Here is a 12,436-nt window from a genome sequence, read left to right as displayed (position 1 = left end):
TCTAGATCCATCCTCTTTGGAACCCCCTTTCAGGTAGTTGAAAGCAGCTATCAAATACCCCCTCATTCTTCTTTTCCACAGACTAAACAATCCCAGTTCCCACAGCCTCTCCTCATAAGTCATGTGTTCCAGTCCCCTAATCATTTTTGTTGCCCTCCGCTGGACATTTTCCAATTTTTTCACATCCTTCTTGTAGTGTGGGGCCCAAAACTGGACACAGTGCTCCAGAGGAGGCCTCACCAATGTCGAATAGAGGGGAATGATCACGTCCCTTGATCTGCTGGCAATGCCCCTACTTATACATCCCAAAATGCCATTGGCCCTCTTGGCAACAAGGGCACACTGTTGACTATGTCCAGCTTCTCGTCCACTGTAACCCCTAGGTCCTTTTCTGCAGAACTGCTGCCTAGCCATTCGTCCGTAGGGGATCCTAGTCCCACGCTGCAGTGGAAGGCCAAAAAACCCAGGGTCTCTGCCAATCTGACCTGGGGGAAAATTCCTTCCCAACCACAAATATGGCGATCAGTTAGACTGCTGAGCACGTAGGCAAGACCCACCAGCCAGACACCTAGGAAAGAATTCTGTGTAGTAACTCAGAGCCCTCCACATTTAGTGTCCCATCTCCAGCTGTTGGGGATTTTTGCTACTGGCAGTCGCCGATGGGCCACATGCCATTGTAGGCAGTCCCATCAGACCATGCCCTCCATAAACTTATCAAGGTCAGTCTTGAAGCAAGTTAGGATTTTTGCCCCCACTGCTCCTCTTGGAGGACTGTTTCAGAACTTCACTCCTCTATTGGTTAGAAATCTTCACCTAATTTCGAGCCTACACTTGCTCAATGGCCAGTTTATATCCATTTGTTCTTGTGTTCACATGAGCACTTATGTTAAATAATTTCTCTTCCTCCCTGGTATTTGTCCCTCTGATGTATTTATAGAGAGCAGTCATATCTCCCCTCAGCCTTCTTTTGTTTAGACTAAACAAACCAAGCTCTTTGAGTCTTCTCTCATAATGTAGGTTTTCCTTTCCTTGGATCATATCTGTTCCCTTCTCTGCACCTGTTCCATGTTTAAGAAAGATTATGTCTAACTAGGAGACAAGAATTGCACACATTATTCCAGATGTGGTCTCACCAGTACCTTATAAAATGGTACTAACACTTCTCTCTCTCTACTGGAAATACTTTGCCTGATGCATTCTAGGACTGCATTAGCCTTTTTCTTGGCCACATCACACTGATGGCTCAGTCATCCTGTGATCAATCAAAACACCCAGGTCTTTCTCCTCCTCTGTCACTTCCAATTGATACGTCCCCAGCTTATAGCAAAAATTATTGTTGTTAGTTCCTAAATTCATGACCTTACACTTTGCACTATTAAATTTCATCCTATTTCTATTACTCCAGTTTACAAGGTCATCCAGACCTCCTCTGTATTGGCAATACCTCCCAACTTCGTGTTATCCACATTTTATTAGCACACTCCTTGCTTTTGGCTGTCCTCTACAACCAGTTCTTCTTGGAGGTCTTCACTACTCACCAATATCAAATCTAAAATGGTATCAACTCTTGTTGGTTCAGCAACTGTTTGGTGAAGAAATCTGTCAGCTATCACATCCAGGAAAATCTGGGCCCTACTCTTATTATTAGCATTTGTCCTCCAATCTATATCTGCCAAGTTAAAGTCTCCCATAATCACACAATTCCCAGTAGTATTTATTTCATTAAAAACATTAAAGAGGTCTCTATCCATAACCAAATCAGATCCTTGTGATCTTTAATATACCCCAAGCACTACATCAGGGGAACCTCTACTAGCTTTCTTCCCCAACATGATTTTGGCCAAAACAGACTCTGTCTTATCCATTCCATCATTTCTATTTTCTTTACAGTCTATCTCATCATTAACATACAATGCTACTCTACCACCTTTACCTTTATTTCTGTCTTTCCTGAACAGCATATACCCTTCAATATCTGTACTCCAGTCATGACTACTATTCCACAATGTTTCTGTTATCCCTATAATATCTAGTTTCACTTCCTGCAACAGTAGATCTAGTTCCTCCACTTTGTTACCCAGGCTCTTTGCATTGGTGTACAAACATCTTAATTGTTGCTGCTTAGCTTCATCCACATTCCTTACTTGAAATCAGTGGTATACTTTTACATTTTAGCATTCAAAATTACTAAATGACCCAACTAGTGTGTTATATAGTAGAACGAAAGTCTTACTAAACATGGGTGAAGAATGTTTATGGGGTTGCAGCAACATCATCCTACATTAAGTCCCTCCTTTTTTTATTTGCAAGTTCTTAAAGTAGCAAGAGAAGGTTCAACAAAATACAACACTTGAAGCCTCAAAAGATATCCAGTATGAACAATTCTTTAAAACTGTCAATATTCCATTGACACAGGATTTGAGCAGTAGTAGAGAGGGAATAGATAGTGTTCTCTCTTTTGTTTGGGTCCCTTTTTGGGAAGACCTTGTTTCCTCTTCTTCTTGCCTGGCCAAACCTTTGATGGGTCTTCCAGACTGCAGTTGTGGGCCCTGCAACCTGTCCAGAGGGTGGCCATGTCAATTGTTGTTAGTTTGGTACTGAGATGGCAACTTCTTCAAGTGGCAACAGTTTCTGCTCCAGTGCTCAATCTCATGTCTCTTTCAGGGAGATTTACTGAGGCACACAAAACCAACAGCTTGTACACAGCTGAGGGATTCAGGACTGGAGCCATTGGTAGAAGTGGTGCTAAACCAAAGCAGGGGGGTATGTCTTGGGTCCCATTGTTGAGGATCTCAGCACTGAAATGGTCTCATTGCCAGCAATGGATCTGTCAGAGTCCCAGGCTACAGCCATTGATGTCAAAAGAGCCCGGAGCCTCATCCCTTGCTTTCTAGTTTGGGCAATAAAGGCACAGCAGACTGCAATTCATGCAGGTACAACAGGTATCAGACATCGGAGTCAGATTCCAGTAAAATAGGAAGGCATGAGGTACCCTCTGGAAGACCTTATGGGGCTCAAGGACCAGCACAGTCCCAGGAAAGGAACCTGGAGGCTCCCAAGGGAAAAGGGGAATGACATTTATCTGTTAACTACCTAAACTATCTACACTAAACTATTATTTCCAAAAAAAGATTAAAGATCTGGTCACTAGGATCAGGAGGATTAATCCTACAGCAGCAGCAAAGAAAATGAGGCAGATGGGTGGGGGGGTGCTTCCTCATACACAGTAGCGTGCTACTGTCATCCTTTCATGAGAACATTTCCAAACCACTCAGACACAGCACTTGGAAGCAGCTCCAGAGGAGGGTTACCAAATCCCACATGGTAATGCACAGAGGCTCTTGAAGAAATGCAGATGCCTTAAAAATTGCACTGTTTTGCACAATCCAGTAGTCAAAATTCAGGTAATAAGAAAAGTCTTGCCTGCATGAATAAACAATGTATTTATTTTTTTAAAAGTTTCTAGTTATAATATAAATAATTATACCTGCTTCAGTTAGTCATCATTTTGATAACAGAGTGATATGACACTAGCCTAATATGTCAAACTCAGAAGTCTGAGATCTAAGGTCCACAAATATTTGTGGCTACTTTGCATGTTCATTTACCACAAATCAGGGATTGGCATGTGTAAATATACCTACATACTATTTGTATTTGCAACCATACATGCAAAGTAGGTGCACAAGTTCTCCTACTTGCCAAAAATTAAGCTTTAAACTTGTATTGAAAATAAAATCTTATTTAAACAAAATTATTTCTGGGACTGTTATAAACAAATATTGAAGAGGAGAGAGAAGAGAAAATGGAGCTATTGTGCTACTGTCAAAAATAAGACCCCAAATGCTATTGTCAAAAATAAGACCACATTTTTAGCTTGATGCCCACCCACCAGTCATAGGTTCTGGAACACCTGCCAATTGAAATTATATTGAAAATTATTTCATAGGTTTATTCATGGTACAAAGCATTGCTTACCTTCTGAAAATTGAGACTGCTAAACTGAGCAAAGTGGAAACAGTTTTCCTTTGAAGACAGATTTCAGAGTTCATAGAACATGATAAATGCTCAGAAGACCTAAATGACTTCAAAGTTTCATTCACAAACATGTATCCAAACAAAACACTAAAAAGGTAAAGAAGTCAGCACAAAGACAACATTAACAGTGCTGAATATCTATAAATTACATTAATATCTTCCACACTAAATTTGTGCTACAGTTAATAATAGCATGTCTTTGTAAAGGCATCTGGATATATTTTGAGAAAGAATATAGTCAAAACCTGTCAATTGCTTAATATTTTAAGTCAGACGCTAAAAAGCAAAGACTTCATCTGAAAAACCAACAAGATTTGCCATCAGGATTTATGACTGAAAGCAGTGTCCAGCTGAGTAGGTACAAGTGGTGTGGCTCCATTGACTTCAGCGGAGTTATGATGATTTATACCAGCTGAAGGATCTGGCCCCACTTTCCTAGCTAACTGGTTGAAAATGGTGAGTAATTTTCCATTCATAATAAAAACTGCTTTAACGAGAACCTGAGTAACATGTTTACAATTTCTAAATTATCAGAAATGGAAATTAGAATGTGCACTTTACCAACACTATGAAAAAATATATGTTTTTTTTTTGCAAACTTCTTGTGGAAAAATTGTGTAATTCAGGAGATATTAACACTGAATTCTGGCTTTCCAAAGTTAACTAAACCATATGGTTTTCTGTGAAACAAGGTATACAAGCAGAAATGAGAAAGAAAGTGTGTTGTCATTCGTGATATATAGAGCATGAGTAAAAGATTAAAACAAAGGAAAAACTAGCAATAGCACTGAAGCAAAGAATAATCCTAGGATTTTGTAACTGAGCCATGTGCACAGAAACTCACATTTTATAGCATAGTCAGTAGTGATGGGATGAAGCAATGCATGGTTCTGAGGAACGTTAATGGGAGATAGGAACTTTGCAACACATCAGCTGTATGTTGCCACTTCACCAAGACCTGTTTATTGGCCTTCACAAAATTTATTTTGTGGTCACAACCTATTCTGACAGAAATGTATCAGTTTCAGAAAATACCACCACAATAAAAAAACAAAAAACAAAAAAACCTCCTTGATACTAGTCTCAACTGAAAGATTAAAGTTTGAATGGTCATGGAGACAGAATAACCCTCTCAATCACAAGGCAATCTGTCCCGATCAGAGTTGAAGCAAGCTGACAGGGCAGTTAAGGATCTTGTACTGTTAATGCTTTAGCTGTACCTCTTATATAGAGGATTCAGTTTTCAGGACCATCATTTCTGTACTTTTCATTAGTGCTAAATTCTCTCTCACCAGTTAAAGGAATAATGAAAGAAGATTAAAGGAAACAAGACAAACGAGAAAGCAGTGGCATCTGAGGATACTTAAGTCACCATATTCCAATATGAATGCATCCGATGAACTGCGCTGTAGCTCACGAAAGCTTATGCTCAAATACATTTGTTAGTCTCTAAGGTGCCACTAGTACTCCTTTTCTTTTTGCATATTCCAATATGTATTTAATATAAATAGGAAAATCTAAGTTTTCCACAACTCTATACTGGGCACAGAAGTAACACCCTGTATACAATATTTTAAGTACATACTACATTGTACATTCGTGTGTGTGTGTAAGTTTTTGGGGAATGTGATGGGGTATCCACCCCACACTCACCCTGAAGGGGTTAATGGAGGCCAGATGAGCCAATTAACCTATTAGGATGAAGGTTGAGAGGAAAGCCCTAATTAGGGGAAGGTCACCTGTGAGGGAATAGGCAGGGCTTCTATAAAACCAGGAAGCTGATAGCAGGAAGGAGGCAACAGGGAGGTAGTCAGCAGTCACTCCCTGGGAGAAGGGAGGTAGGTTTGGGGGCTAGAGAGAGAAGTAGCCCATGGTTGCTCCCTGGGAGGAGGGTGTCGAGAAGCAAGTAATCCCAGAAGAGTGGGGAGGGCCTGGAGGTAAGGATTCAGACCAGGGACTAAACAGCATGGTTGGGGACTGAGCAGACCTTGGCTGTGTGTTGTAGGGACCCTGGGCTGTAACCTGGTGCAGAGGGCAGGCCTGGGTTCCCTTACCCTCTACTAGGGAAGTGGCACTGGTGTGGCAGCGAACTGGAAGACTCCCTCAGTCATTGTTGGAGTGACAGAGACTATGAAGGACTATATCCAAGAAGGGGGGAAAAAACACTGAGTGAGCTGGCAGGAGGGCCAAGTCATGAACAGGACACTGTGGTTCCAGGAACGAGCTACAGACCAGAGAGAGAGATGGAGTGACAGTGTGAAACTGTAGGAAGGGTCATCGACCACATGAGCTAATTCCCAGAGGTGCTAGGACAAAGGCATTCAAGCCTAGTAGCGAGTGGAGCACCTTGTCACAGGGAAAGAGGGTTAATGAAATCATGACACTCTTCTCTAGACAGTTGGGCTTCTCTATATAAAAATACAAAAGAAACATTTATGAATACACATACAAAAAAATAGTAAATCTGTCAGTCTCTGCCTCTCACACACACGCCTTCTCCCTACCTCTTGGGAAGGAGGAGGATGCTGTCTATCTCTGATATCAGCCTCTGCCTAGTAAGTAGGACAAATATGGTGGGGGAGCACAGCTGCTTCTGAGTGAGAGAATAAACTCCATTTCTGTTCTCCACATCAGAGATTCCCAACTTCTCCAAGGCACTGTCTTACAACTCTACCCTTTCTTCCACAGCAGCCTGGCAGTTACAAGGGGCATGTCCACATCACTGTACAGGACTTTTCCAATCCCCATTTTGCATCTTTCTCACTGAAGAACAGCTCCAGCACCTGCCTTTCCTCATTGCTCTGCCAAGGATAAGCAGCAGAGTGAAACTGACATGATTATCATTGCTAGCGCTGCACAAAAGGTTTTGATTAGGTTTCACTTAGTAGAACTATGAGCAGTAGCAGAAGTATGGAGGCTGCAGATGCATGATAAAGTATATATTCAGTCAGTTAATATTTCCAAAGTTATCTTTGCAACCAGAAGGCAAAGAAATTATTTTTAATGAAACCTTTACATAAATCTGCAAAGGGGGTGGCAATGATCCTCCTCTTCATTCAGAAAAGCCTTCTATTAACCAGCTGTGAATAGGTGAGTGAATTTTTCAATCCCATCAGCATTAGTCTGACATATCCTACCACCTGGGGGTACTTGCTGTTATAATGTGAAGTTTAAGTAAATGAAAACAAATCAATTAATAAAATATAAAAAGACTATAACCAAAATATTAAAGGCTGTCTGAAAGTGTATTTTTCTTTTAAATTTGGTAATGAAATGTCCAAACACAAAATGGCATTTGAGCTACTTAAATATGCTTTTTCTACAATATTTTAAATGTTCACCCTTCACTTTCTTCTCATGAAACACCTGCGTGTGTGCTCTTCAGATTTTGTCATATCCACAACTGAATATTGCTAGAACATACATACGACAGAAAAAACCCTTCTTCCTTTCCACCCCACCACCACCACTTTCCTATGCTTAATATTCTATTCTTACAAGGCAAACATTAGAAAAATTTAAGGGGAAGGGTACAAACTATCTATGGGGAATAAGTGTATGCAAGTTCAGCTTTTAAATGTTTTGATAAATATCTGATACCTTATTTTATATCCTATAAAACTGGGATAGAAACTGAAATATTAGTTTTGTGTTCTAAATTGAACTGATGAATTACCAATTTGAAAGGGAAAGCAAAAAAATGTGAAAGGCCACAGTTTTTCTGAGTACTTATCTGAAAGTAAGCCACCAAATAATTTTCAAACATTCCCTTCTAGGAGGTAAAAGGAACAATAATAAAAAAAATTAAACTTCTCTGTTTAACACAACCAACTACATTTCAATATTAGCATTTTTGTGTCAATGATTTCTTATACCTAATCTAGGATTCTGGTACCTAATTTTCACTCTTAAGGAGAAATAGCCAATATTATAATTAAGGTCTTGACAAATTAGTTTTTACATTTCTTGTACACAACGTACATTTGGAATTCTTAGATGTTGCATCTTGAAAACTTGAGGCTAAGATGGAAGTTACATTTTGTGATTATCCATTTAGAAGGGGCCTATAACTGACTGAACTGACTTTTGTTGGCTCTAGAGTTTCATTTGTTCAACAGAAGAACTTAAGGGCCTGATTCACTACTCCAGTTTTACATCAAAGTAACTCGATTGAAATAAAATCCAGTGGTTTATTTGGAGTAACAGCAGCGTGTAACTGAAGTGAAACTGTACTCACAGAGCAACACCCAGTTCACTGATGCACCAAGAACAATGTATCTCCTATCTGCTATATCCCAGAGAACTGCCAGGGTCCAACAGAACACTAATATTTCAAAAGAAAATTGCTAATGCAGAATAGTCAGAAAGGAAAGGAGTATTGTGTCTCCAAACATGAACAATGTTTCAACTAAGATGGAAACTTCCTTCTGGGTGTTGAAATGGACTCCTGATACCAATACTTTCAGTGTCACAAAGTTGAGCTGAAAAACAAAGAAATTTCTCACACAGATCACTGAATTTCCTCATAAATTGACTAATATGTGAGTGTATTATATTAATATGAACAGTGAGTTACAGTAGCGTGGTAATACCTAGATCAAACTTTTTGGTGACAGAAGCCCAGGCCTCCTTCATTGAGGTCAATGTGAGTTGTTGCCAGTACCTTCATCTGGACCATGAATGGTCCCCATACTTGTTGCTTTTATGTTATAATTTTGTTACTCTATACTCCCTCTATTATTTCCCCCCCCAAAAAACCAAAGTTGTTGCAAATAAACACCATACTAACGTTGCTCATTTTTGATTACTCTGTTAGCTTGGTATTCTTTGTCAAAAATCATCTTCACATTAAACCACTTGAACAAACCTACAGACCAAACAAATTTGTTTTAAAGTAGGACACTGTTACACCAAAACTTTAGTACTAAATCTAGTACTGAAACAGACTAAAAAATAATCTGATGTGGACAAAAACAGTGTTAAGAAGCTAGATAGTACGACCTGTTTTTCCGGAAATTATGGAAGTACTACAGCAGTGCCCTCTTGTGGGGCCGTACAGTAATAAGGTCTTCATTATGCTAAAAAATAGGGTTTACTGAGTTATAATTCAGAAATATAATTGTGTTGTGGGTCAAAAGAGAGACAGGAAGGTTTAGCTCTGGAGTAATGTTTTTTTAAACCAGTACTATTTATATTAGTTTGGGAGTTTTGAAGTTACAAGAGTATAAAACCTGCCCAAGAATAAACAGTGGTTATTTTGAAATCATTGTGTCTTTAAACAGCTCAAAAAATTGCGGATTTTAAAAATGAAATTTTGCAAGCTGCAAAATTGGTCCACAACATGGACTTATGTCTTGGGAAATTATTGTAAAAATGGTCAGGATATTAAACATTTAAAGCATGAACTGTGGTCAAGAACTGTAAAAGTATGTTCCTTTGTGTTTTCAGTTTGCATACTTTCTGTCCAATTGTTAACTAGCTCTTAAGTTATGCAATATACATTTTTAAAATACAAAAACTAATTATGCTGACCAAAGGATAAATCCTAGTTTATTTTCTGTTACAATAAAAATCAGTAAAATAATGCAGTTAAAAAAACTTCTGTAGAAGCAGTTAGGGGTTAAAAAAAAAAATCAGATAAATATTCAAAGATCCTGCAGCCACCAAAAACCACAAGTCATGCAGAGTCAATGAGTTCCGGGTACAACTCTGTGAGGAGGATTAAACAAATCAACGGGGTGCTGAAACAGTCACAAAAATAAATCTCTTACAGAACTACACAATGCTGCATCTAAGATGTAACCTGTCTGTTACATTAATACTAAAAATTTCAAGATCAAAAACACATGGTTAACAAAGAAACAATTGTGCTGCCTTCAAAAAACAAATTAAAAGTAAGAACTATGCAAAGTAAAGATAAATATAGTTTAAGGAATATACTGAAGGTATACAATCCATGATATAATACTGCAGTGTAAGTACCAACTCCTAATTGCATTATGCATGCTGTAGCATTATATATGCCTAAAGGGATCATTAGCTTAACACATGAGAAGACAGTTTAGAATACTGAAGCACAGAATACTATTGAACTGCTGGCAAGCATAATCATTTCCTGGAAAAAAGAGTTTGTTGGCTCTTTTGTTACAGGGTTTGTTTGGGGAGAGCGTTGGGGGTGTTTATTGGAGGAAGAGAAGGAAGGTTATACTAAAGACTTTGCTAACTTGGTGGTTTGATAACGATGTCATACTACTACGCACAAGTTGCAGAAGGGGGACAGCACACACATGCACATAAAAAAGGGTAGGAACTATACACACTGTGGATCTCTTGACCAAACACTGGCTAGCGTTGAAGGAGCAGAGACACAAAATTAAGTTTTTTCTGACTTTTAAAAATAGGCCCTTCAGCTGGAAGCTGCATACTCCAGGCTTCTGAAACCTAGAAATTTTAGTTTAATTAAGTAAGTCATATTTATGAGTGTTCTGTACTGAAATAATGAAGACCTAATTAGGTAAGTTTCAACTGGCCACTTGCTGGCAGAGCCAGCACTAAAGCAATGAAGGGACTGCTATTTTGACTTCCTAGATACATTACGCTGAAGTACAGAGACATTTAATTAAAGAAAAAATATTTAATTATTCAAGGTACATAAAGAATATAAAAATAAGCTGTAGTTTAGAGGTAGCGGAGGGAATAGAGCAAACAGTGGTAGCTCTCCGAGGTACAACACAAGGCCTAAATTTATTGTTCTTCACCACTTTGGCTAGAGGTGTAGACGGACTGAAACCCCCACAAACTGCACAGGCACTAGAGTAGGTACTTTTTATTATCCTAAAGCAACTCTTCAGTCAATTGAAAGAGCGGCAAAGATAGACAGCCAAGACCTCACTGCTGGGGCAGCGGGAACAAAATCAACAGATTTCTTCCAGGTTCTTCATGTTCTGGAACACCCTACAAATAGAATCATTTGCATCCTACAACCAGAAGGTTCCTGCGAACTATTTCATGAACAGAACTTAGCATGGAGGAAGATGGTGATTAAGTGATCTTCTGCTCTCACTTCCTCCATCACTGATTAGCCAAAACTGCTAATTCTATGCAGTGTAGTTGTAGCCATCCGTAGTCCTAGGATATTAGGACGACAAGGTGGGTGAGGTAATATCTTTTACTGAACCAACTTCTGTTGGTGAGCGAGACAAGCTTTCATGCCACACAGACCTGAAGAAGAGCTTTGTGGGGCATGAAAGCTTGTGTCTCTCACCAACAGAAGCTGGTCCAATAAAAGATATTACCTCACCCAACCTATTCTAATCACTTCAAAATGGTCATGATTCCCTTTGTTTTTTCATGTCTCATGCAGATGTCTAAGCCCCCTCAATCTCCAGGTAGTCAAAAATTATAGCCATACTAGATTACCAATGGTTTTTCTAGTCCAGTATACTGTCTCTGAGAATGGGCAACAACAAATGGTTCAGGGAAAAAAAACAAGAAACCCCTAATGGACATTTATGGAATCATTTGCCATGGGGAATTTATTTTCATAATCCCTAGCAGCGACTGGTTGGCTTATGCCTTGAAACAAGGGTTTAATTTCCTTATTCATCTTTACCTTTAATTTTTTTTATTTGTATGTGTAAATGTATATATGAGAGTATGAATGCTCTCATACTCAATAAAAATGTTGAATCCTACCAAGTTATTAGCTTCTATATCTTGTAGCAATGAATTCAATTGGTTGGTTGATTAGGGAAAGGGGAAGGTTTTAAAAAATCCTTTCACCAGTTTTAAGTGTGTTGCTTTTTTATTTCATTGGATGATCTCCTGTTCTTATATTATGGGAGAGGGAAAATAGGAGCATCGTATTTTCTCTCTTGCATTATTTTAACACTGATGATATACCACCTTCCTTTACAGATGACAATGGAAAGTCCAGAGGATCAGCTTTTTGAAGCTCAAAAGCAGCACTTGGTCCAATAAAAGATATTACCTGCCCTATCTTGTGTCTCAATAGAAAACACTTCAGAAATATAAACGTCTATACAACTTGAACTGCAGGTGGCTTGTGTTTAAATTAAACTATTTAATTTCACTACTAAATCTCTAATTTGAGAATTTACATCCAGCACAGTCCAACTCAGGAGACAAAATACTGAGAACTTAAAAGACAATAATGAACTTTGAGTGACATTAACATAAAATGTGGATTTCACTTTAAACTGCCTGCAGTATCCTCAACCTGACAGGCCTCCCCTGTACGTAAAGGTTATCTGTTGTCTTAGAACATGCTGCATTCATCCATTACAATATCAAATATATACACCAAAAATCAGATGAACCCACTGTAGCAGAGGAGACACAATATCACTCCTGAAATTTGTTAGCTGAACTAGGCAAC

At 38.8% G+C, this 12,436-nt stretch overlaps 1 protein-coding gene across 1 annotated transcript in view; it reads right to left on the bottom strand.

The window, feature by feature from the left end:
- Positions 1–12,436, bottom strand: part of DPY19L1 (dpy-19 like C-mannosyltransferase 1) — a 99,599-nt gene that overhangs the window by 68,683 nt on the left and 18,480 nt on the right. The gene's annotated exons all lie outside the window — the stretch shown is intronic.

The sequence above is a fragment of the Caretta caretta genome, chromosome 2, assembly GCF_965140235.1.
Source record: "Caretta caretta isolate rCarCar2 chromosome 2, rCarCar1.hap1, whole genome shotgun sequence".
NCBI lineage: Eukaryota > Metazoa > Chordata > Testudines > Cheloniidae > Caretta > Caretta caretta.
Note: the sequence above shows the minus strand (reverse complement) of the source record. Positions and strands in the feature narration are given on the sequence as shown.